Below are 23045 nucleotides of genomic sequence, written 5' to 3'. Positions count from 1 at the left end.
CTGCAACTTGGGGTCTGGGAATTGGGCCCCCTGGTGGCTCAGCAGGTTAAACCACTGAGCTGCTGAACTTGCTGACCAAAGGGTCGGCAGTTCAAATCCGGGGAGTGGGGTGAACTCCTGCTGTTAGCCCCAGCTTTTGCCAACCTAGCAGTTTGAAAGCATGCAAATGTGAGTAGATCAATAGGTACTGCTTTTGCGGGAAGGTAACAGCGTTCCATGCAGTCATGCTGCCCACATGACCTTGGATGTGTCTATGGACAACACCGGCTCTTCAGCCTAGAAATGGAGATGAACACCAACCCCCAGAGTCGGACACGATCAGACTGAATGTCAAGGGAAATCTTTACCTTTACTAATTGTAGTGCAGAAAAGGATCTTCCTCAGCTGGGAAGTCAGGATTCTGGGAGTTATAGCCCCTTCTTCAAGGAACTGCAGGCCCCACTTATGCCTCTTGAAACACATCAAAACAAAATCTTCCCTCATTCTTTCTGGGAACTCTAGTCCAAAAAGTAACTTTCCCAAGATGTAGTAGTAGGGGATGGGACCTACCCAGCATAGGAAGCTGCTCCTTCTTTTGAGACTTCCAGGGGTGAATTTGCCTAACTACAAAACAACAACAAAGAACCCCTTTTGTGATGCCCCCATTGCTGGAATTGCTAGGAAACACTGCTTAGAACTGTGTGATTTAGTTCTGGTCATGCTTTGGACACCACTGTACATTTCCCCACTGTTAGTGCACTGCTTTCATTGCTTTAAACCAGCATTTCTCAACCTGGGGGGTCAGGGCCTGGGGGGGGGGTCATGAGGGGGATGTCAGAGGGGTTGCCAAAGACCACCAGAAAACACAGTATTTTCTGTTGGTCATGGGGGTTCTGTGTGGGAAGTCTGGCCCCATTTCTATCATTGATGAGGTTCTAGCGGCTCTTTGATTGCAGGTGAACTATAAATCCCAGTAACTACAACTCCCAAATGTCAAGGTCTATTTTCCCCAAACTCCACTGGTGTTCACCTTGGGCATATTGAGCATTTGTGCCAAGTTTGGTGCAGATCCATCATTGTTTGAGTCCACAGTGCTCTCTGGATGTGGGTGAACTACAACTCCAAAACTCAAAGCGAATGCCCACCAAACCCTTCCAGTATTTTCTGTTGGCCATGAGAGTTCTATGTGCCAAGTTTGGATCAATTCCATTGTTGGTGGGGTTCAGAATGCTCTTTGATTGTAGGTGAACTATACATCCCAGAACTACAACCCCCAAATGACAAAATAAATCCCCCCTTCCCCAACTCCACCAGTATTCAAATTTGGACGTATCAGGTATTTGTGCCAAATTTGGTATAGCGAATGAAAATACATCCTGCATATCAGATATTAGCATTACATACAATTCATAACAGTAACAAAATTACAGTTATTGAAGTAGCAACGAAAATAATTTTATGGTTGGGGATCACCACAACATGAGAAACTGTATTAAGAGGTCGTGGCATTAGGAAAGTTGAGAACCACTACTCAAAACTAAGGAACTTAAAGTGCACTGTATTGTATTTCAAGGAGTATATATCCCAGGTTGCCTTTCTCTGCCTGGAAATGTTGCTGTCTGTAGCCTTGGGAATGACTGCATAGCAGGATAAGTTCCAGTACTCCATATTATGTCTTTCCTTGTTGTATTTATTATTATTGCAGGTATCTCTGTGTTTGCTAACAAAATGTATGACTGCATATTGTACTGCACACCAAGCTTCTAGAAATGTACACCTATAAACTGTGCTACTTTTTACTTGTTTGGGAGTAAAAACCTTCTGCTCATCTTTGGAAAATCCTGTTCTTCCCTGTCTAGTTTTGGTAGCTCTCTCTCCTCTTTGATCTATACTGTGGGTTTTTCTGTGCACAGTATATTTTGTGGAAGCCACCCCATTTATATTGCTTATAGTTGTAGTCACCTATATTGCTGGGAGCCCATATGTATTACAGGGAATGGCTTGATATTGGCATGTATTGGTTGGTACACCATTGTGCTGTTGTGCCTTGCAGTCAATAATGGGGCGCATGGCCTTTAAAGGGTCTTAGACTCCACAGTAAAGGATTATGGAAGCTGTAGTCCAAAGTTAGATGTGCACACCCTTGGAAACTATCCCATTATATGAGCACATAAAGTTGAATGCATGTGCCTTCAAGGCTCCTGTTGACTTGTGATGACCCCATGGATTTCCTAGTGTTTTCTTAGGCAAGGAATACTTCTAGGTCATTTTGCCAGTTCCTTCCTATGTTTATTGATGTAGTCTGAACTCTGTGTAGAATTCCGGTGCTTTAGTTGTATTTGTATAGGAGAGCCAGTGTAATGTTGTGGTTTGAGCATTGGACTATGGCTCGGGAGACTAGAATTTGAATCCCTCCCCATTTTTGTGTGTGTCAGGGATGAGAGAAACTGCAAGTTGCTTCTGGTGTGAGAGAATTAGCTGTCTGCAAGGATGTTGCCCAGGGAATGCCTGGATGCTTGGATGTTTTACCATCCTTGTGGGAGGTTTTTCTCATGTCCCTGCATGGGGAGCTGGAGCTGACAGAAGGAGCTCATCCATGCTCTCCCCAGATTCGAACCTGTGACCTGTTGGTCTTCAATCCTGTCGGCACAAGGGTTTAACCCATTGCACCACTAGGGGCTCCAATCACAAGTCACATTCTCTCAACCTCAGATGAACGCATGGACAACCCGTATTGACTAGGAGCATGGTACAAGTTACCAGTCAAAACCTAGCTTTGTGTTTATTGCTGTTCTCTTTCAGGTCAAGGGCTAGGAGACCTGAGTTGTAGTTCCCACTATACCAAAAACCCTCCTTTGGGCAAGTCTCCTTCGCTCTCAGCCTGTGACCTACCTTACAGGGTTGTGGTGAAAACAAACTTGGGGAGGAGAAAAGCTCCTCTTGAGTTCAGCAGAGGAAAGATGGGTTTTCTAGCTATACATAGAACAATAAATATTAGCTACACATTGCAGAGACTTGCTCTGGACCACTGAATAAGTTACAAGTTGCTTCTAATAGTAGTGTAGAAAGGGTATGTGTCCAATTCCATGTCTATCATTCCTCTCTGATGCTTAGTGCATGTTTCTCCATGATCTGAATATTATTTCTTATGTGGGGAAAGTGGGGGAGCATTGCTCTTATGTAAGAGAATGCCCATTGTTAGGATAGGTATGTTGAGGAATGACTTGTTATTCCCATATGTAATATTGTGCAGCAGATCTATGTATTGGTGATATTCATAAGGGGGATCCTTATCTTTGAGGTTTGAAGTGATCTCCATTGTTAGAGCTCTCAGGCAAGTTCTGTTCCTGCATCCCATATTGGAACATGGCAAGTGAGCATGATATGTGCAACTCTATAATGAGGAAGTTTGGTTGTTTTCCTGAAAATGGCCTTTTAGAGGAGCAGTCTTGTATCCTCATGACTTTGGTTTCCAATTTTAGATGTGGTTTTGTGTAGTTTTTAGCTCTTTTAGGACAAGGATTTTATGCTTTTTAATCTCATAAAATCTGTTTACTAATGTTTGCTGGTCAAATCACAACTTTTTTGCTTTGTCCAAGTATCTACTTAGTGAGCTGGTTATCTGTACCTTTATTCATTTGTTACTCAAGTGTAGGGAACTCATGTGAGGAAGCTGGAGGGAAGCTGAGCCTTTACTCTGAAGCAAGTGTGTCTGTAGAGGAGTTCTTATCACTGAGTAGCTAAGGTCCAAGTTATTTGAAGGACAACAAGATTTCCCATATGAACCCACTCATGTCTGTTTCCAACAGAAGGCTGCTGTTACATTACTATGTAGCAGAGATAGTAAAGTGCCAGATGTAGGGAACATCAGTGTTTCATGTGCAACAGTATGTGTTGTGCATTGTTGTGCAGGGTGTACCAGTTTGTGATGTGCATTGGTGTGCGATCTACATAATTGTGCAATTTGCATTTGTACAGGATGCATATTGGTGCACAGTGTATATCAGTGTCCTTTGGGCACTCATGATAGTTTCCTATTATTTATCTCCAGCATTTAGTAAAGGGGTTTCTTAGCACCTGTGCTATACAGCTAGGAGGATGTATAGTGGCATCAAATAGGATTCCAGCAATTATTTTTGGACAGTAACTTCCTAAATGCACAAGTCAGGGAATGTAATAACCATGCTATCTGGAAGTGTTGTAGTCCAAAAAGGGAATTTTCCAAGTGCTGGATTCATCACATTATCAGGTGAAGATTTTGCAATCATTGATTTCCTAAAGGTTTTAATAACATGTTGTAGTAGTCAAAACAATCTTCCTTTGCTTGTCAGGTAGTCTGTAGGTCTCTGCTCTAATAAGATCAATTGTTCTAAAAGATATATTGTTTTAGTAGTTTTCGGTCAGGAGTTGTCTAATGAGCCCAGAACATGATCCGAAAGCACATAATGGAGTAACTTTGCTGAAGTTAAATGAATTTGAGCCTTCTCCACTCTAAGGCATGTGACAGGTACAGGCCAAGTCATTTTGCTGCCTGAAACAGGTGTTGGCTTCTATATCAGGGAGGCAGTCTAATCAATGTCCAATGTCTTGGATTTCAAGTTTGGATTACAGCTTGGAACTGATTCATGGCTTCTCTGACTTGGGAGTGTCATAACTCATCCCCAGGAGTTGGAAGACTAAGACATAGCAGAATGGATGAGGCAGATTGTGAGGAATCTAATTCCCTGAGTCCGAGTAGTGGGTCCTATTCCCTAGCAGGATGTTGCAAATGCCAAAGACACATGGCATCATTCACAGAGCGACAAAGAGATAAGGAGAAATTACACAAATCCCAGTGGTTAATCAGTAGGAAACACTGACTAATAAGGGCACCTGGTATCTGAAGACAGCTGTCTATAAATCTGCCAACAGTTGGTTGGCAGCTTCATTGCTCTCAACCATCCCGTCATGGAGACTGGCAGTATTTTGACCTTGGACTGGCTATGATTTATGTCTCTGTTTTATTCCTTGCTGGCTTTATTTAATGGGATGTATGATTTGCTGTTTGACTTCTCTACTGGCTGATGACCACCCTCTTGCTTCTGCCTTTATCCTTTTGGATAACCTTTGACTGATCTGGACTGGATTAACTTCTTGTCAGCTCTTGCACTCAACCTACCTGCTCCCTAGGACACTTTCCGACTGGAGCATAGGACAGGGAGCCATAACCACAGCCGGTTAATCCCTATCTTCCATCCAGAGCAGGGTACATAGCTCCTATCTGCAATCATGTTTATTTAGATAGGTGATAGATTACTGTCCTTTTTAAGATACCCAAAATTGCTTCCTGGGGCATCCACCTGAGCATAATGGTAGGGCCAAACTGAAAACTAACTTATTGTCAAAGTCTTTCATGGCCGGATTCACTGGGTTGTTGTAGGTTTTTAAGGCTGTATGGCGATGTTCTAGAAGCATTCTCTCCTGATGTTTCACCTGAATCTATGGCAGACATCCTCAGAGGTTGTTAGGTCTGTTGGAAACTAGGAAAATTGGATTTATATATCTGTGGAAAGTCCAGGATGGGAGAAAGAACTCTTGTCTGTTGGAGCTAGGTGTGAATGTTTCAATTGGCCACCTTGGTTAGCATTTGATGGCCTGACAGTTTTTAGATATGGCTGGTTACTGCCTGGGAGAATCCTTTGTTGAGAGGTGATTAGGTGTTCCTGATTGTTTCTTGTCTGGAGTTCCCCTGTGTTTGAGTTTGGTCTTTATTTTATTTACTGTTATGATTTTAGAGTTTTAGAGTTTTTATTGTCGAAGGCTTTCATGGCCAGAATCACTGGGTTATTGTAGGTTTTTCAGACTGTATGGCCATGTTCTAAAAGCATTATCTCCTGACATTTCGCCTGCATCTATGATAGGCATCCTCAGAGTTTGTGAGGTCACAACCTCTGAGGATGCTTGCCATAGATGCAGGCGAAACATCAGGAGGTTTATTTCAATGCAAACAGATGCATACATGTAATTGATAAACAACATTCTTAAGTCATAAGTTGGGTTTTTCCCATTTGCAGGAGAAAGGTAAACCCAGTCAACTTGCTTTTCTAGGCCTGGAAGCCTTCTGCTTAAAGATCTCTGAAAAGTGCTCATCTAAACAGACTGATAGCAAAGTTCATGACCCATCCAAAGTCAAACATTTGTAATCCCATTGTTTTACACAGAAGAGAGGGGCTATAATTCTTTGTATGTTGGAGTAAGCTCCATTGCCTACCATGGAGAATCATTTGTAGGATTATATGGTAAGTAAACATTTAAAGTTTCTGCCCTTGACATCATTGGGACTTCAAACTACTCAGTTTCTTATCAACCAGAGGTTTGCAGCATGCTATTTTTCAGACATTTTTGATCCCAACTCCCAGAAGCCCTGCCCAGCATGAACAATGATAAGGGATTATGGAAAATGTAGTCCAAATCATCTGGATGACCTATTTATCCATTTCTAATGTATCCCATGACTGGTATTGTTGGATCATCATGATTATTTTTCTAACATTTGTGACAACATGAATGTCTACATTTGTACAAACACAACTAAAACATTAGCTGTCTGTTGTCAAGATACCCATAAACATATAAATCTTGGCTTGGTGGTTTGTGGAATTGTCCTATAATAACTTTTCTGAGCTCTGAGAAAGCATTTGAAGTTTTGCTTTACTTTTGGAATAATAACAACAACAACACCAAGAGCAAGTAACATATTGTTTTCTGAACAATACAAATAGGGCGATTTGCAAAATTGGGGAGTGGGACAAAGGGGAACCTGCAGCGGAAACCAGCTCCTCCCTGACCTTCATTTTCATTCAAAGAGTTCCTGTATGATCCAGCAAAGTTCCCATAGAAGCTAAATATAGTTGCCTTTAGGGGTGGCATTATAATCCGGTGTTAGACGGTGAAGATCAAGTTTCCTCATTTCAGAACTTGATGGAAAGCTTTCTGAAGAGGGAGAGCAGCAGAAATGGGGGCTGGGAAATCTTTTCATGGCTGTTCAGATCAGTCCCCTTTTTGTTCCTTTCATGCAAAATGTAGAAAAATGTCAAAGGCAGGACGGCTAGACTTCCCGTTGTCCGGTTGTTGAATAGAAAGTTAATTTCCTATTGTTCGCACAGAGGCTGGAATAGCTTTGCAAAGAGGCATGTAGAATGCTGAAATGATTCTTATTATAATCAGGGGAGGGCAAGGAAGCTTCGTGTTCAAGGCAGGTAATTGAGGTCTTTTTTGTGAACAGGTCTTTGTCTTGGGGAGCTGAAAGAAGAATGCTGGGGATCACTTGGTTTGTCTTAGGGGCTCAGGTGAAGCAATCTTTTCTGCCTGTCTCTCAAAGACCTGTTTGTGTGGTCTCATTTGTGCTTGTCCCAGTGGAACACCCTCTGATAACTAGTTGATGATATAGGGAATGAATCATCCCTTTTTTCTTGTGGTTTTCAAAAGTGGTTTTTTTTCCATGTCAAGAGCGACTAGAGAAACTGCAAGTTGCTTCTGGTGTGAGAGAATTGGCTGTCTGCAAGGATGATGTCCAGGGGACGTCCGGATGTTTTGATGTTTTACCATCCTTGTGGGAGGCTCCTCTCATGTTCCTGCATGGGGAGCTGGAGCTGACAGAGGGAGCTCATCTGCGCTCTCGCCAGATTCTAACCTGCAACCTGTCGGTCTTCAGTCGTGCCAGCACAACGATTTAACCCACTGTGCCAAAGGGGGCTCCTTTCAAAAGTGTGTTGAGTAAAGTCATAACTTAATAGCTGTCACAGGTTGTTCCAGATATAAAGTTGCAGTCCGCTTGCTTTTGTCCAGAAAAGGGAGACTAAAATGATCAAAGGTTTGGAAGTCAAACCTGTGAGGAGAAACTTGGAGAACTTGGTATGTTTAGCTTAGAGAAGAGAAGTTAAGAGGGGACACGATAGCCATGTTTCAATATTCGAAAAGATGTCACCTTGAGGAGGGGGCAGGGCTTGTTTTCTGCTGCTCTAGAGACTAGGACATGGAGCACTGGATTCAAACTGCAAGAAAATAGATTCCATGTAAATCATAGAATCCTAGAGTTGGAAGAGACCTCGTGGCCCATCCAGTCCAACGCCCTGCCAAGAAGCAGGAAAATCACCTTCAAAGCACCCAAGTACCTTGGGAAGTCTGACTTGGCCACGGTAGTCCACACTCTGGTTACATCCCGCCTTGACTACTGCAACGCTCTCTACGTGGGGTTGCCTTTGAAGACGGCTCGGAAGCTCCAACTAGTCCAACGGGCGGCAGCCATGGTACTAACAGGAGCAGGGCGCAGGGAGCATACAGCTCCACTGGCTGCCGATTAGCTACCGGGCCCAATTCAAAGTGCTGGCATTGGCCTTTAAAGCCCTAAACGGTTCTGGAAAGAACTTTGACCGTGGAATATGCTTCCTTGGAGTCCCCTCTGGAGATTTTTAAGCAGAGACTGGATGACCATCTGTTAGAAATGCTTTGATTGCATTTTCCTGCATGGCAGGATTGAACTGAATTGCCCTTATGGTCTCTTCCAACTCTATGTCTCTATGAATCTATGGACAGTCCTGAAATATGCCAAGAATAGTCAGTAGTCAGGGAATGGTGAACAACCTCTTTGATCCAAAGACCATGCAGTTTAAGGGAAGTTCTTGGCAGCCTCATTCTGTTTGTAGATGACTTGTTTGTTATGTGCCTTCAAGTCTACTCTGACTTATGGCACCCCATCATAGCGAGATTTATTCAAAGGAGACATACTTTCCACAGAGAGTATGATTTACCCAGTGGTGCCTAATAGATTTTCATGGCTCAGCAGGGATTCGTAGCCTGATTTTCCAGAGTCCTCAACCACCATTCAGATGACCACACCAATACTGACTCTCTTTGGGAATTTATTCAGAAGTTGTTTGCCAGTGCCTTGCTTTACATTTGAGAGAATGTGATTTGTCCAAGATCAGCTAGTGAATTTCCATAGTTGAGAGGGGTTTTGAGTCTGAAAGCACCAAAACGTTCCCAAGCTCTGAATCTTTTCAGTAACTTCTGCGCTGAGAGATGTTAGGGTTTTCATTAGATAAGACTCAAGGTGCATAAAGACCACTAAGATCGTCTGGAGGGGCCCTGCTCTCGGTCCCACCGCCTAAGATAAGCACGGCTGGTGGGGACGAGGGACAGGGCCTTCTCGATGGTGGCCCCTCAACTTTGGAACTCCCTGCCATTAGAGATCAGAACTGCCCCCTCCCTCATGACGTTCAGGAAACTAACAAAGACCTGGTTGTGGAACGCGGCATTTGACAACTGATTTAATTCTTTGCCCACATGAAAGGAGGATGATGAATGGTATTGTGATGGTGTCGGGCGATTTGGCTCTTTTAACTGTGATGATAATGTTTTAATGTGTATGGTGCTGATATTTTAATCGTGTAATGAAGTGGCATTGTGTTGTTATTGTATATTCTTTGTATGTTAACACATGTTGTGAACCGGTCCGAATCCCTCTTTGAAGGTGAGAGGGTCGGTATATAAAACCTCGAAATAAATAAAATAAAATAAATAAATTAGGAAAGTAAGACTCAAGGTGCATCTGCGGTGCAGAATTAATGCAGTTTGACATCATTTTGACTGCAGTGGCTCAATGCTATGGGATCGTCGGAGTTGAAGTTTTATAAGATCTTTAGCCTTCTCTGCCAAAGAGTTCTGGTGTTTCACCAAACTACAACTCCAATTATTTCATAGCATTGCACCATGGCAGTTAAAGTGGTGTCAAACTGTATTAATTCTACAGTGCAGATATTTCCTAAGCCTGATCCTGTGCTTAATAGGAGCTTAAATACTGCTCCAAGGGCAATATTGTTTCCTCTGTGTGAGAAAACAGCAGGCATAATGTGTTCAAAAGATTGGAAACCATTAACATTTGAACTAGGGATGTGTGTCAGGTACAGAAGTTTTGAATTATATCACTTCCGCTATAAGAGAGTGCAATCTTAAATGAATTGTCTCAGAGGTAAGTTTCATTGAGTTCAACAGGATTTGATCCCCGAAGAATTTTGTATTCTTCTGGATGGTTTTTCTCGGGGGGGGGGGGGGGGGGTTATATTCTGTGATATGAAATTGCATCATCTATATATATAAATTTGTTAGGGGCATCCAACGAGGAAACAAAACTCAAAAACCCCCCAACGAAACTTAACCAAAATTCCCATGCCCATAACACAACCCACAAGGTACAAACATATCTACTCAAAATGAAAAACAACACACTCACAAAATGGCAAAACAACAAAACTCAAAAATCCCCCAACGAAACTTAACCAAAATTCCCATGCCCATAACACAACCCACAAGGTACAAACATATCTACTCAAAATGAAAAACAACACAACAACACACTCACAAAACGGCAAAACAACAAAACTAAAAAAAAAACCCAATGAAATTTAACCAAAATTCCCATGCCCATAACACAACCCACAAGGTACAAACATATCTACTCAAAATGAAAAACAACACAACAACACACTCACAAAACGGCAAAACAACAAAACTCAAAAATCCCCCAACGAAACTTAACCAAATTTCCCATGCCCATAACACAACCCACAAGGTACAAACATATCTACTCAAAATGAAAAACAACACAACAACACACTCACAAAACGGCAAAAGGATAAAACTCAAAAAAACCCCAACGAAACTTAACCAAAATTCCCATGCCCATAACACAACCCACAAGGTACAAACGTATCTACTCAAAATGAAAAACAACACAACAACACACTCAAAAAACGGCAAAACAACTGAGCATGCGCATTGGCGCCCAGCCGCAAGTTCCCTGGCGCGCGCACATGCCCTTCCGGCCAACGTTCCCTCTGCGGAAACCATGCCCACTCCAAGCCCCGCCGCGCCGCTTCCCGCACACACACACACCCCTGCCGCACACACACACACAACCCCACACTCCATCACTCCCCCCGCCGCCGCACACACACACGCAACCCCACTCCCCCTGCCGCCGCACACACACACGCAACCCCACACTCCATCACTTCCCCGCCGCCGCACACACACACGCAACCCCACGCTCCATCACTCCCCCCGCCGCCACACGCACACACGCAACCCCACTCCCCCCGCCGCCGCACACACACACACAACCCCACGCTCCATCACTCCCCCCCGCCGCCGCACACACACACGCAACCCCACGCTCCATCACTCCCCCCGCCGCTGCACACACACACGCAACCCCACGCTCCATCACTCCCCCCGCCGCCGCACGCACACACGCAACCCCACTCCCCCCGCCGCCGCACACACACACACAACCCCACGCTCCATCACTCCCCCCCTGCCGCCGCAGACACACACGCAACCCCACGCTCCATCACTCCCCCCGCCGCTGCACACACACACGCAACCCCACGCTACATCACTCCCCCACCCCAATCTTACCTCCTTTTACTTCATGCCCCCTCCAAACCCCATCCTGCCCCTTCCCGCCCTGTCAAAATCTAGGAAAGACAGGAAGGAAGGAAAGAAGGAAGAAAGAGAAAGGGAGGTAAAGAAAAAGGGGGAAGGAAGGAAAGTTAGAGAAAGAAGGAAGAAGAAAAGGAAAGAAAAGGAAAGAAAAGAGAGACAGCAGAAAAGAAAGAAAAAGAGGGAAGGAAGGAAAGAGATAGAGAAAGAAGAGGAGAAGGAAAGATGGGAGGGAAGGAAGGAAGGAAGGAAGGAAGGAGGGAAAGAAGGAGAGAAAGAGGGAAGATTGGCCACAGCAACACGTGGCGGGTAAAGGTTGTTATTTCTATTATCATTATTATTATTATGCTATTGTTCCTATGAGACCCTGGAGGAATGGGAGAGGTGTCAGGTCCCAGAGGCAATGCATTGCATTATTGTTATTGTTATGATGGTGGTAAAATAAAAGGAAATAAAAAGTGAAAGAAGGGAGAAAACAGGGAGGGAAGAAAGGCAAAGGAAGAAAGGGGGAGGGAATGAAGGAAAGAGAGAAGGATGAAACCAAGTAGTGAAAGAAAGAAAGAGGTAGAGAAGGAAGAAAGGAGAGAAAGGGGGAGGAAAAGGGGGAAGGAATAGGTAGGGACCTCTCTTTCATAATAGTCCAGATATCTACCTCAACTTTGATGAGTTTTACTATAGGCCACAGCAACGCGTGGCAGGGCACAGCTAGTGTGTGTATAAATTAGAAGGAAGGTCTTTTAAAAATGTGCTAAAGAAAATGAAAAGAAAAAAAAAATGAAAGGAAGAAAGTTTTTACCAATAATCCATATGTCAATGTGTGTGTTTTTTCCTCGTGTCAGGAGCGACTTGAGAAGTTGCAAGTTGCTTCTGGTGTGAGGGAATTGGATGTCTGCAAAGATATTGCCCAGGGAACACCTGAACATTTCACCATCTTGTGGGCAGCTTCTCTCATGTCCCTGCATGAGAAGCTGGAGCTGACAGACAGGAGCTCACCCCACTCCCCAGATTCTAACCACTGACCTTTCAGCCAGCAGTCCTGCCGTTACAAGGGTTTAACCCATTGTGCCACTGGGGGCTCCTAATGTGGTGGTAATTCTGATGAGTTTACAGCCTCATGAGAAGGAACATCACTTGATTTATGTTAGTGCAAATGTTTCAGCAGCAGTGACAACAACATCTGGCTTACTGGTAGATTTGGCAGTTGGGTTTAATGGCTGAAGGGATGCCTTCGGATGGTGTGGTTCTTTCACAATTGTATCATTCTAGACAGCTGTCTTCCAATCTCACTCCATCTTGCATTGTTGCTCCATTAACCTTTTCTCTTTATGTCTCTCTCCCCCTTAAAAAACACACACACACACCCACTGTACATAGTTCAGCCCATTCTTTAAAAACCTGATTTTTCATGTTAAAGGGATCTAGGAGTCTTGGTAGATCACAAGCCGAACATGAGTCAACAGGGTGATACAGCTGCTTTAATAGCCAATGTGATTTGAGGCTACATCAATAGGAGTATAGTGTTGAGATCTAGGGAAGTCATAGTTCCAGTATTTTCTGCATTGGTCAAACCTCATCTGACCAAATTCACAATTCAAGAAGGATATTGACAAGTTGGAATGTCACGAAAGGTGACCAAAATGAGGTTTGGTAGCCAAGCTCAATGAGGAACGGGGTATGTTTAGCTTGGAGAAGAAGAATCTGAGAGGCATCATGGGAGTCATTTTTTTAATATCTGAAAGGATGCCACGTTAAGAGGGGTAATCTTGTACTTTATATGCCTGTTTAATTACTCTAACAAGATATTTGAAGAAGAAGGGATTAAAACAGGGCAAAAGTACCAGCAATGATGCAAATCCAGTCTCGTCTTTTGTCCTTTGTTTTGGCCTTCTGATAGGCAGGGTCAACCCAGGGAGGTTCCTGCTTTGAACTTAGCCTGCACTGTATCCTCAAAAGACCTGTCTTTATGCCATGATAATTAAGGGATCTTTCACCACGTGTTCAGCAAGGTCTTTCCACCTGGTCCCGATGGCGGGTGGGTGCTTTGGAAGATGAAAGAAAGGCAAGGCTTTGCTGCTGATTATCACTCTTGATGAAAGAAGGAGATTGACTTCCCAAAGTCAAAGCTGCAGAGGATGCTTTGCATTTAAGCTTAGAAGGGTGGGTAGATCAAATTGTTGATTGATGGCCAAAGATGAGTTTGTAAAAATAAATACAGTAGTAGACCATTGTCATGTTGTGCTTAGAATTATATGCCTCAGAGATCTCCAAGTTCTAGTCCGCTGTGAACCATGAACCTACATCTTCCCTCTCCAATGCTAGAAATACAGTATATGGTGTAGTATTACAAAATGTTGACCATTTCTACTACCTTGGCAGCCACCTCTCCACAAAAGTCAACATTCACACTGAAATACAACATTGCCTGAGCTCTGCGAGTGCAGCATTTTTCCGAATGAAGCACAGAGTTTTTGAGGACCGGGATATCTGTAGGGATACTAAGGTCCTTGTTTATAAAGCTATTGTCCTTCGCATCCTGCTATATGCCTGTGAGATGTAGACTATCTACAGATGTCACATGCGACTCCTAGAATGATTCCATCAGTGCTGCCTCCAAAAAATCGTGCAAATCTCTTGGGAAGACAAGCGTACAAATGTCAGAATGCTGGAAGAAGCAAAGACCAGCAACATTGAAGTGATGGTCCTCTGCCATCAACTCTGCTGGACCAGCCACATTGTCTGGATGCCCGATCACCATCTCCCAAAGCAGCTGCTCTACTCCAAACTCACGAATGGAAAACAGACTGTTGGTGGGCGGGAAAAGAGATTTAAAGATGGGCTCAAAGCCAACCTTAAAAACTCTGGCATAGACACTGAGAACTGGGAAGCCCTGACCCTTGAGCACTCCAGTTGGAGGTCAGCTGTGACAGGCAGTGCTGTAGAATTTGAAGAAGCACGAATTGAGAGTGAAAGAGAGAAACGTGCCAAGAAGGAGGCACGTCAAGCCAACCCCGACCAGGACCGCATTCCACTTGGAAACCAATGCCCTCACTGGGGCAGAACATGCAGATCAAAAATAGGGCTCCACAGTCTCCTACATACCCACCACTAGTACACCGATCTTGGAAGACAATCCTACTCAGACAACGAGGGATCGCCTAAGTAAGTAAGTAAGTTACTCTCAGCTTATCTCACAGGATTATGGCGAGGATAAAATGGGGATGCAGAATGTTGTGTTTCATTCTTGGACTGCATAGGTTTCCAGTCCTCAATGAGTGGCTAGACTTAGATATAGGATTGGACTGAGGGGTTCCTTTCCCCGCATTCCTATGTATGCTTCTCTCAGAAGGGGCTTTGTATTTACTCTTCTTGCTTGCCAAAATCTCCTCCCCCTTTGAAGATGTAGCAATGGCATCTCTGTGGGGGATGCCATAACTTCCTGTCTAAAGGTATTTTTACTGCCCTGGGTTTGGCCATGTGGCCTTTCTCCATTGTTGCTCTCTCTGCCTTTTTTTCCTTTATTGAAGATGCATTTTGCCTCTTTCCAGGCAAAATGTAACTGCGTTGATATTTTTGACGTTTTACCCTTTTTACTTCTTAGAAAATGAGATTTAGTAAGCTAGTTAGCTCCAATACCTTTTCTATCTAGAATGTATTTCTTTTACTTGAATTTTTTGACCCAAAGGTCTGTCTCTGCAATCCTGTGCCATCCTGTTGAATGGACGCTTATCCTTGCTCATGATACATACGTTTCTGCTGGTTATGAAGTTTACTTCTGGTACTTTGCTATATTTATGATGAAATCATCCCAATTGAGGGTTATTTTTGAGCCTAACAGCTCAGATTCCCCACAAGATTCCCCACAATGGGTGTGGGTCCTGGGGGAGCCCTTCCTGCACCTTCATCTGCAAAGTAGCCCACAGCACCTAGTATTAATTGATGATCTCCCATCCAATGAGGGCTGGCTCTCCCATCCATTGATGGCTGGATTGCACAAGCCTATTTTTGAAATTAGTAGCCACACAATTCCTTGGGAAATGCATGCTTAGTTTAACATTGGTGCAGATATCCCTTTACAAAAATGGCATTAATGGCACTCTGTGGCTAAAATGTACAGTCAGACCTCTACATTTGCTGGGATTAAGGGTTTAGGATGAGAAGGGTTCTGTCCTGAGTCCGGTCCTGTTCAACATCTTTATTAATGACATAGATGAAGAGTTAGAAGTCATGATCATCAAATTTGCAGATGGCACCAAATTGGGAGGGATAGCCAATACTCCAGAAGAGTATTGGCTATAGGAGCAGAATTCAAAACGATCTTAACATATTATAGAGATGGGCCAAACCTAACAAAACGAAGTTCAACAGATACAAATGCAAGATACTCCACTTAGGCAGAAAAAAATGAAATGCAAAGATACAGAATGGAGGATACATGGCTCAAGAGCAATACGTGTGAAAAAGATCTTGGAGTCCTCGTGGACAACAAGTTAGACATGAGCCAACAATATGATGTGGTGGCAAAAAAAGCCAATGGGATTTTGGCCTGCATCAACAGGAGTATAGTGTGTAGATCCAGGGAAGTCATGCTACCCCTCTATTCTGCCTTGGCTAGACCACACCTGGAATACTGTGTCCAATTCTGGGCACTACAATTGAAGAGAGATGTTGCTAAGCTGGAATGTGTCCAGAGGAGGGCGACTAAAATGATCAAGGGTCTGAAGAACAAGTCCTATGAGGAGTGGCTTAAAGAGCTGGGCATGTTTAGCCTGAAAAAGAGAAGGCTGAGTGGAGACATGATAGCCATGTATAGGTATGTGAGGGGAAGTCATAGGGAGGAGGAAGCAAACTTGTTTTTCTGCTGCCCTGAAAACTAGGATGTGGAACAATGGCTTCAAACTACAAGAAAGGATATTCCATCTGAACATTAGGAAGAACTTTCTGACTGTGAGAGCTGTTCAGCAGTGTGACTCTCTGCCGCGAAATGTGGTGGAGGCTCCTTCTTTGGAGGCTTTTAAACAGAGGCCAGTTGGCCATCTGTCGGGGGTGCTTTGAATGCGATTTTCCAGTTACTTGGCAGGGGGTTGGACTGGATGGCCCACGAGGTCTCTTTCAACTCTATGATTCTAACTGTGGATGAAGAAATTGCTATTTGATTTTATCCGAGATAACTTATTTCTAGGAATTTCTACACCTTCCAGCACAATTTTATGGTGGAATCGTATTGGAAGGCCTAGAGATTCCTGGAAAGATGCTCTCTCTATAAATCTCTAAGTTCTCTAGTATAACTGGATGAAATTGTCCATAGAGGTCATACTGGAAGACTCAGAGATTCCCGGAGAAAACATTTTGATTATTCAAGCCCGTGAATCATCAAATCTGCAAAACTCAAAGCTGCAAATGTGGAGAGACCTGCAACTGGGAGTGATTTCTCTTTGATCAACATGGGCTTTGGAGAGAAGGGTGTGTTATGCTTCGGTGACCTGAGGGGCTTGGCCAGTATGGATCTGGCCCCCAGCAGGGGATCCAGACTGAAGGAGGCAAAAGAAAGACTGCAATTAATACAGGCCTCCCAGGCTGGCGGCGGGAGGGAGGGTAATTACTGTTGTTCGCTTTTCTTTCCCTGGCTAATTTCTCCAGCACCCAAGCTTATTAGAGGGAACGGGAGGAAACACACAAACCAGTTCAAAAGTCCTGGAGGATGCTGGGGTGGGAGGAGGGAAAGTGGTTGGAGGTGGGGGGAGTGTGCAATAGCATCTGCTCCTGACATCTGAGGTTACTTTGAACCTGTTGAAATATGTGCTGGCTGCTTTATTGTTCCTGCCAAGTGTTCAGCTACCGGGATCTCAAACTTCTCAGACATGTTAATAGCACAGCTGCGGGAGGAAATCTTCACCCGGTGTGACTGCAGATGCATCTCACACTGCATTGGAAGAGATTTGAAATTGCCTGGTTGCAGATCCCTGGAGATGTTTATTTGGTTTTATCACCCCCCCCCCCCTCTTCTTAAAATCTGGCTGGTGGTGTCCTGAATGAAATTTCATGGAAAGCTGGTCTATCAATGGTGATGGATCGACTATATGGCATCTCTGTGCACTATAGCTGAATATATACAGTAGCTCCTCCATTCCTACTTTGCTGTGGGATTCTTAGATCTACTTTGAGCCACTTCTCCTTCTCAGTTCAGAGCAAACCCATTGACATATTCTGCCTTTTGTATTTGGTCTGCTGAGAGGCGATCCTGTACTACTTAGTGAGGCATGCAACATCGTGTGTTTTGTGAAAGTTGTTGGCAATTCCTGTCTGCAGAGTACCTTTTTTGGACTTCAGGTCCCAGTATTTCTCCAAGCACTGGTCACGGAGTATAGAGGAGACAAGGCTGATCACTTGTGGACTGCCAGAATTGCCAGAAACCACAAACAAAAGAGGGGACCCAAGGAAACAATTTATTGGGACAGTTAAATTGAGCTTAGCCTAACTATAATCCAGGAATTTATCTGCTGCTGGTATTGTTGAGAGAATTAGTAAATTAGAATGAGGCACAGAACAAGTTTGGGCATGTGGAAGCTAACTCCTATAAAGGCCATGCTTATAGTAGACCAATGTAACTGAAATGGTGGTCCATTGGCTAGTGCTGGTTGAGAGCCTTCAGCTGCTACTCCCTTGTAGAGTTTCCAGGAAAGAAAGAAACAAATCTTAGCCAATTGGTATAAATGCTGTCTTAAGGCCTGGCACATTGGAAATGAAAAGGTTCCCTCACATTCTACAGTTTAGTACTAGAGGAAATCAATTAATCTTGAGTTGTTCATAACTTAAGTCTTCCTGACTTCAGTGGGTTTACTCTAAACATATTTATGTTTCATCTAAATGTACAGTTGACTCTGGTTTAACTTTTGATTAACATGTTGTTCTCTAGGTATTCTAGTGCGATTCTGTGGTCAATTTCCATCAGAGTTGACTATAGATCAATGGTTCTCAACTTGTTGGCCCTGAGGTGTTTTGGCCTTCAACTCCCAGAAATCCTAACAGCTGGTAAATTGACTGGGATTTATGGGAGTTGTAGGTCAAAACACCTCGGGACCCACAGGTTGAGAACCATTGCCATAGATTCATGCTGGAGGAGCTAAAGATTCCCAGAGAAAACATTTCTTTAGGCCAGTGGTTATCAACCTGTGGGTCCCCAGGTGTTTTGGCCTACAATTCCCAGAAATCCCAGCCAGTTTACCAGCTGTTAGGATTTCTCAGAGTTGAAGGCTGAACATATGGGGACCCACAGGTTGAGAACCACTGCTTTAGGCATTTGTAGGTCCTAAACCTGGATTCTGGCATCAACCTCTGGTGGAAACTGATCATAGAGTCATGCTGTCTGATAGATGTTATATTTCATCTGGAAAATACCAGGTTGACAAAGGGTATTTTCTTCAAAATGATTCATTTTATAATCACTTTTTTGTAGTTGTGGCTTTCCTGTCTTCTGTCCAGTTTTGAAATGACTTATTTTTTTAAAGCCAGAAATTGAGAAAAGAACCTTTTTATTAAATTGCAACTCCCAGTGGCCCTGATGGTTGAGGGATTCTTGGAGTTATAAGTCCAGAAACATATTTTTTTCAAGCTCTGTTTCAAACCAGGACTTTTTAAATCAGTATTTTGGGTATTAATAAATGTACCCCAACGCAACCATGTTGCCGGCATTTTTACTGAATTGATTAAACAGAAAAACAGACAGCTGGAATTAAAATGATCAATTTTCATGTAGCTCTGAGCACCATTTTTGTTTAGCTCTTTGGCTTAGTATTTATTTGTAAGGTTTCCATGCTATTCTGTGGATGCAGTGTGAGAACCACTTTGAACAAACATGTAACATGATCTCTCTGTTGCGTTTTAGCACTGACTGCCGGGAAGTGTGTAAAGCATGAAAACGAAACCTCTGTTTGGGGCTTCAAAGGATTATATGTAACTTGGTTACCTGCTTTACTGAGACTCTCAGTTTGTTATGATGCATTTCCATGCTACCATTAATGCCAGTGAAAGATCTTAATGAACTGATGGAGGCTGAGTATCGATTGCTACTCATTACATGGAGAATGCAGCTTTAATTCCAACCCAGGTCATTAAATGTATGATCTTCAGCTCACTTTGTCTTCTCTTTGGCATTTTGAGTACTCATAATTTGAATTAATATTGTGCTCTTTGCTCTGTACCTCATCTTGCACATTTTAGGGCATCTTTTCCTGTGAAGAGAGAGAGAGAGAACAGTACTGGAGATGTATAGTAATTTGTATTTATTTGTAAATCTACACATTGGGCACCGACCTAACTGTAAATTGCTTTTTATTAACTTAGGCCTTGTATCTTGATACACAAAACCAAGCAGTATCATTTTGCCTTTTTCGGGTTTGCCAACTTCCTTCAAGTCTCATGTTGATTTATTTTGACTCCATGAGTTTCATATGGTTGTCTTAGGCAAGAGATACTCAGGAGTGATTTGCCTGTTCCTCCCTCTGGAATAGGCTTATGTCTATTTGCCATTCATTGTGCAGCATGTGGGAAAGCGATGGATATGTGAATCATGGTACAACCAGTCTTGTATATCCCCTGAGGTTGAAATGGTATGTAGAAAAGCTTCAAATACAAAAAGCCCAAGAGAACACCTCTCTTGGAATCTTTAGGTTCTCTGGCATGACTCTGAGATCAATTTCTACTGGAAGTTGGCCATAAAATTGCATTAGAGGACCCAGAGAGAACATTTTGCTCAACCCTGTGAATAATCAAATCTCCAAAAGTCAAACCTGCACATCTGGAGGGCTAACTATTGATGCATTGAGTCTGTTGGGAAGTTTGAAGATCATGACCATTGTAGGATTCATAAAAACCCTGCTGTAATCCTGTTATGATTTAGATTAGGATGGAAAGATGCATCCAAATTTTGAACTGCAGTTCCCAGAAGCCCTAGTGTGCATAACCAATGGTGAGGAATGCTGGGACTTCCAATCCAGTAGCATCTTCAGGTCCAACCTCTCTTTGAGACCACATCTCTTTCTACAAACCGACGCGGGCTCTGAGATTGATGGGGAGACCCTTCTCTCGGTCCCACCACCATCTCAAGTGCGGTTGGCAGGGAAGAAAGAGAGGGCCTTCTCTGTGATGCCACCCCAACTCTAGAATGCTCTCCCAAAAATGATTAGATTAGTTCCACCCTTCAATTTTTCCATTCCAACCTGAAAACATGGATGTCCAGACAGGCCTTTGACCTTGAGTAGGCTGAATGGGCCCATTTGAAGCTGAGACTTGTCACCTTGACTGCAGTTTGTTTTATCTACTGTTGTTTTAAAATTGTATTAATTTGATTTTATGTTACATGTGTTGATGTGGGTTGCTATACTTTTATATGACTTGTTTTATACCTTTGTACCATTTTAATCTGTTGTTTGTTATATGTGCACCCTGTAGTGCCTTGTAAGCCACCCAGAGTCCCTTCGGGGAAATGGCAGCGGGATATAAATAAAGTTTATTTTTATTACACAGCTCCCATGATGACATTGCAGAGTCCTTTGCTCTGCTCTAGTGGAGTCTTAGGCCTCTTAGTGGAGTCTTAGGTCCCTTATATTCCAGGATCTGATCATAGAATCATAGAATCATAGAATCAAAGAGTTGGTTCTATGATTCTATGATTCTATGATCAGATCCTGGAATATAAGGGACCTAAGACTCCACTAAGAGGCCTAAGACTCCACTAGAGCAAAGCAAAGGACTCTGCAATGTCATCATGGGAGCTGTGTAATAAAAATAAACTTTATTTATATCCCGCTGCCATTCTAGATCCTAGATAATCTTCTTTAAACTATATTATATGAGTCTCCATTGCCAGATAATCTGGGATAATCAGATAATTTGGGTTTAGATATATATAGGGCAGTGTGGAAGGGGCCTTAGAAAAATCTTAAACTTTCTCCTAACCAGTGGCCTAGCTACACTGTAGAATTAATGCAGTTTGAAACAACGTTAACTACCATGACTCAGTGTTACGGAATCATGGAAATTGAAGTTTTCCAAGATTTTCAGCCTTTTCAACCCAACAGTGCTGGTGCTTCACCAATTGTCATCTCCCAGGGATTCTATAGCATGGAGAAATGGCAGTTAAAGTGGTGACAAACCGTACTAGTTCTGCACTAGATGCTCTCCAAGTTGCAGGCCAGAGTGAGCATCAGTGGCATTGTGTTGGAACTGTGAGTAAACAACATATCCTGGACAGTGCTTGGAATAGTGTTAATGTTTTTGGACTGCATTTCTCACAATCCATCAGCACTAGTCATGCAGTCCGAAAGAATTCTGGGAACTGAAATTCACAAGCAGCTGTTTAAAATATTTTGCCTTGCAAGTTTTCATAAAGATCAAGAAATGACCAAAAGGCCGGTCTCAGCTCTTGCTTCTTCCTTAAGAAAGATCGTAAAGATGGTGTTCAGACTCAACTGCAGGATGGGAATCATGTCCCGGGTGAAGGACACACAGAAGAACGCTTCCCAGCCTTTCTTAAGCAGGATTGGGCACAGAGCCTTTTGCTTGTACAACTGAATGGCAATGAAATTCGGCGCACTGCTGTTGCTCTTTTGTGGATTTTTCTAAGGAGAAGCAATTTATAATACATCCAGGATCTTGGCAATCTGTCGGGAGAACCATTTCCTCCAGCAATTTACCTACGAGATAAAGTAAAAGCCATGCATTATTGATACCCATGTTCTGCATATTGCAGATATTTCTCCCAATGTTGTTAATTTTTTATCCGCAGCTTTTGAAGGAACACAGGAAAGAAAGATGAATGGAGGGGATGCAGGGGAAGGTGGGCTATGTATATATATGTATGGATTTTGCATAATTTTGATGGCTATGGTGGATGATGGATAGAAGGCTCTTAATTATATTTAAATGGTTAATTTTTTACATTGGGGAAAATTGAGAAATGTCTGTAATTTTTTTAAAAAAAAATACATTTTGATTAGATTTGTTAGCATTTTTTCAGGTTGTGAAATGCTTTCAACCTACGATGCCAGTCGAAAATCATCCCAAACCCTGAGGTTTTCATAACAAAGCCTGCGACCTAAAGATAGTTTTGGATGTCACTAAGCATTGTGCATTGAGCATCAGCTATAGTTGCTCTCAGCTCCTCATTCAAACACACAAACAGAAAGAACATGTTTTCCAACTTGGAAATTAAGAGAGAAATCTTATCTAAAATGGATGTTTCCATAGGAAGTTGAAATGGAAGGATTTCACTCTTTCTTATTGATTTAAGTTGAATCTACACTGCCCTATATCCCAGGATCTGATCAGAGATTATATGCTTTTAACTCAGGCATGGATAAACTTTGGCCCTCCAGGTGTTCTGGACTTCAAATCCCACAATTTGGAATTGTGGGAGTTGGAACCCAGAGGGCCCATGTTTGCCCATGCCTGTTTTAACTGGATTATATGACACTACACTTGTTGGGGAGCAGGGTGAGCTCCCATTGTTAGCACCAGCTTCTGGCAGTTTAGCAGTTCAAAAACATGCAAATGTGAGTAGATCAATAGGAAAGGTAACGGCGCTGTAT

The 23045-nt window shown here is 43.0% G+C and overlaps 1 protein-coding gene across 2 annotated transcripts in view; it reads left to right on the top strand.

The window, feature by feature from the left end:
* KIF26A (kinesin family member 26A) overlaps positions 1–23045 on the top strand; it is a 213302-nt gene that overhangs the window by 18127 nt on the left and 172130 nt on the right. The window lies entirely within an intron of this gene.

This window comes from Anolis sagrei, chromosome 1 (assembly GCF_037176765.1).
Source record: "Anolis sagrei isolate rAnoSag1 chromosome 1, rAnoSag1.mat, whole genome shotgun sequence".
Classification (NCBI taxonomy): Eukaryota; Metazoa; Chordata; class Lepidosauria; order Squamata; family Dactyloidae; genus Anolis; species Anolis sagrei.
The sequence above is the reverse complement of the archived record's forward strand: the minus strand, read 5'-3'. Positions and strand labels throughout refer to the sequence as shown.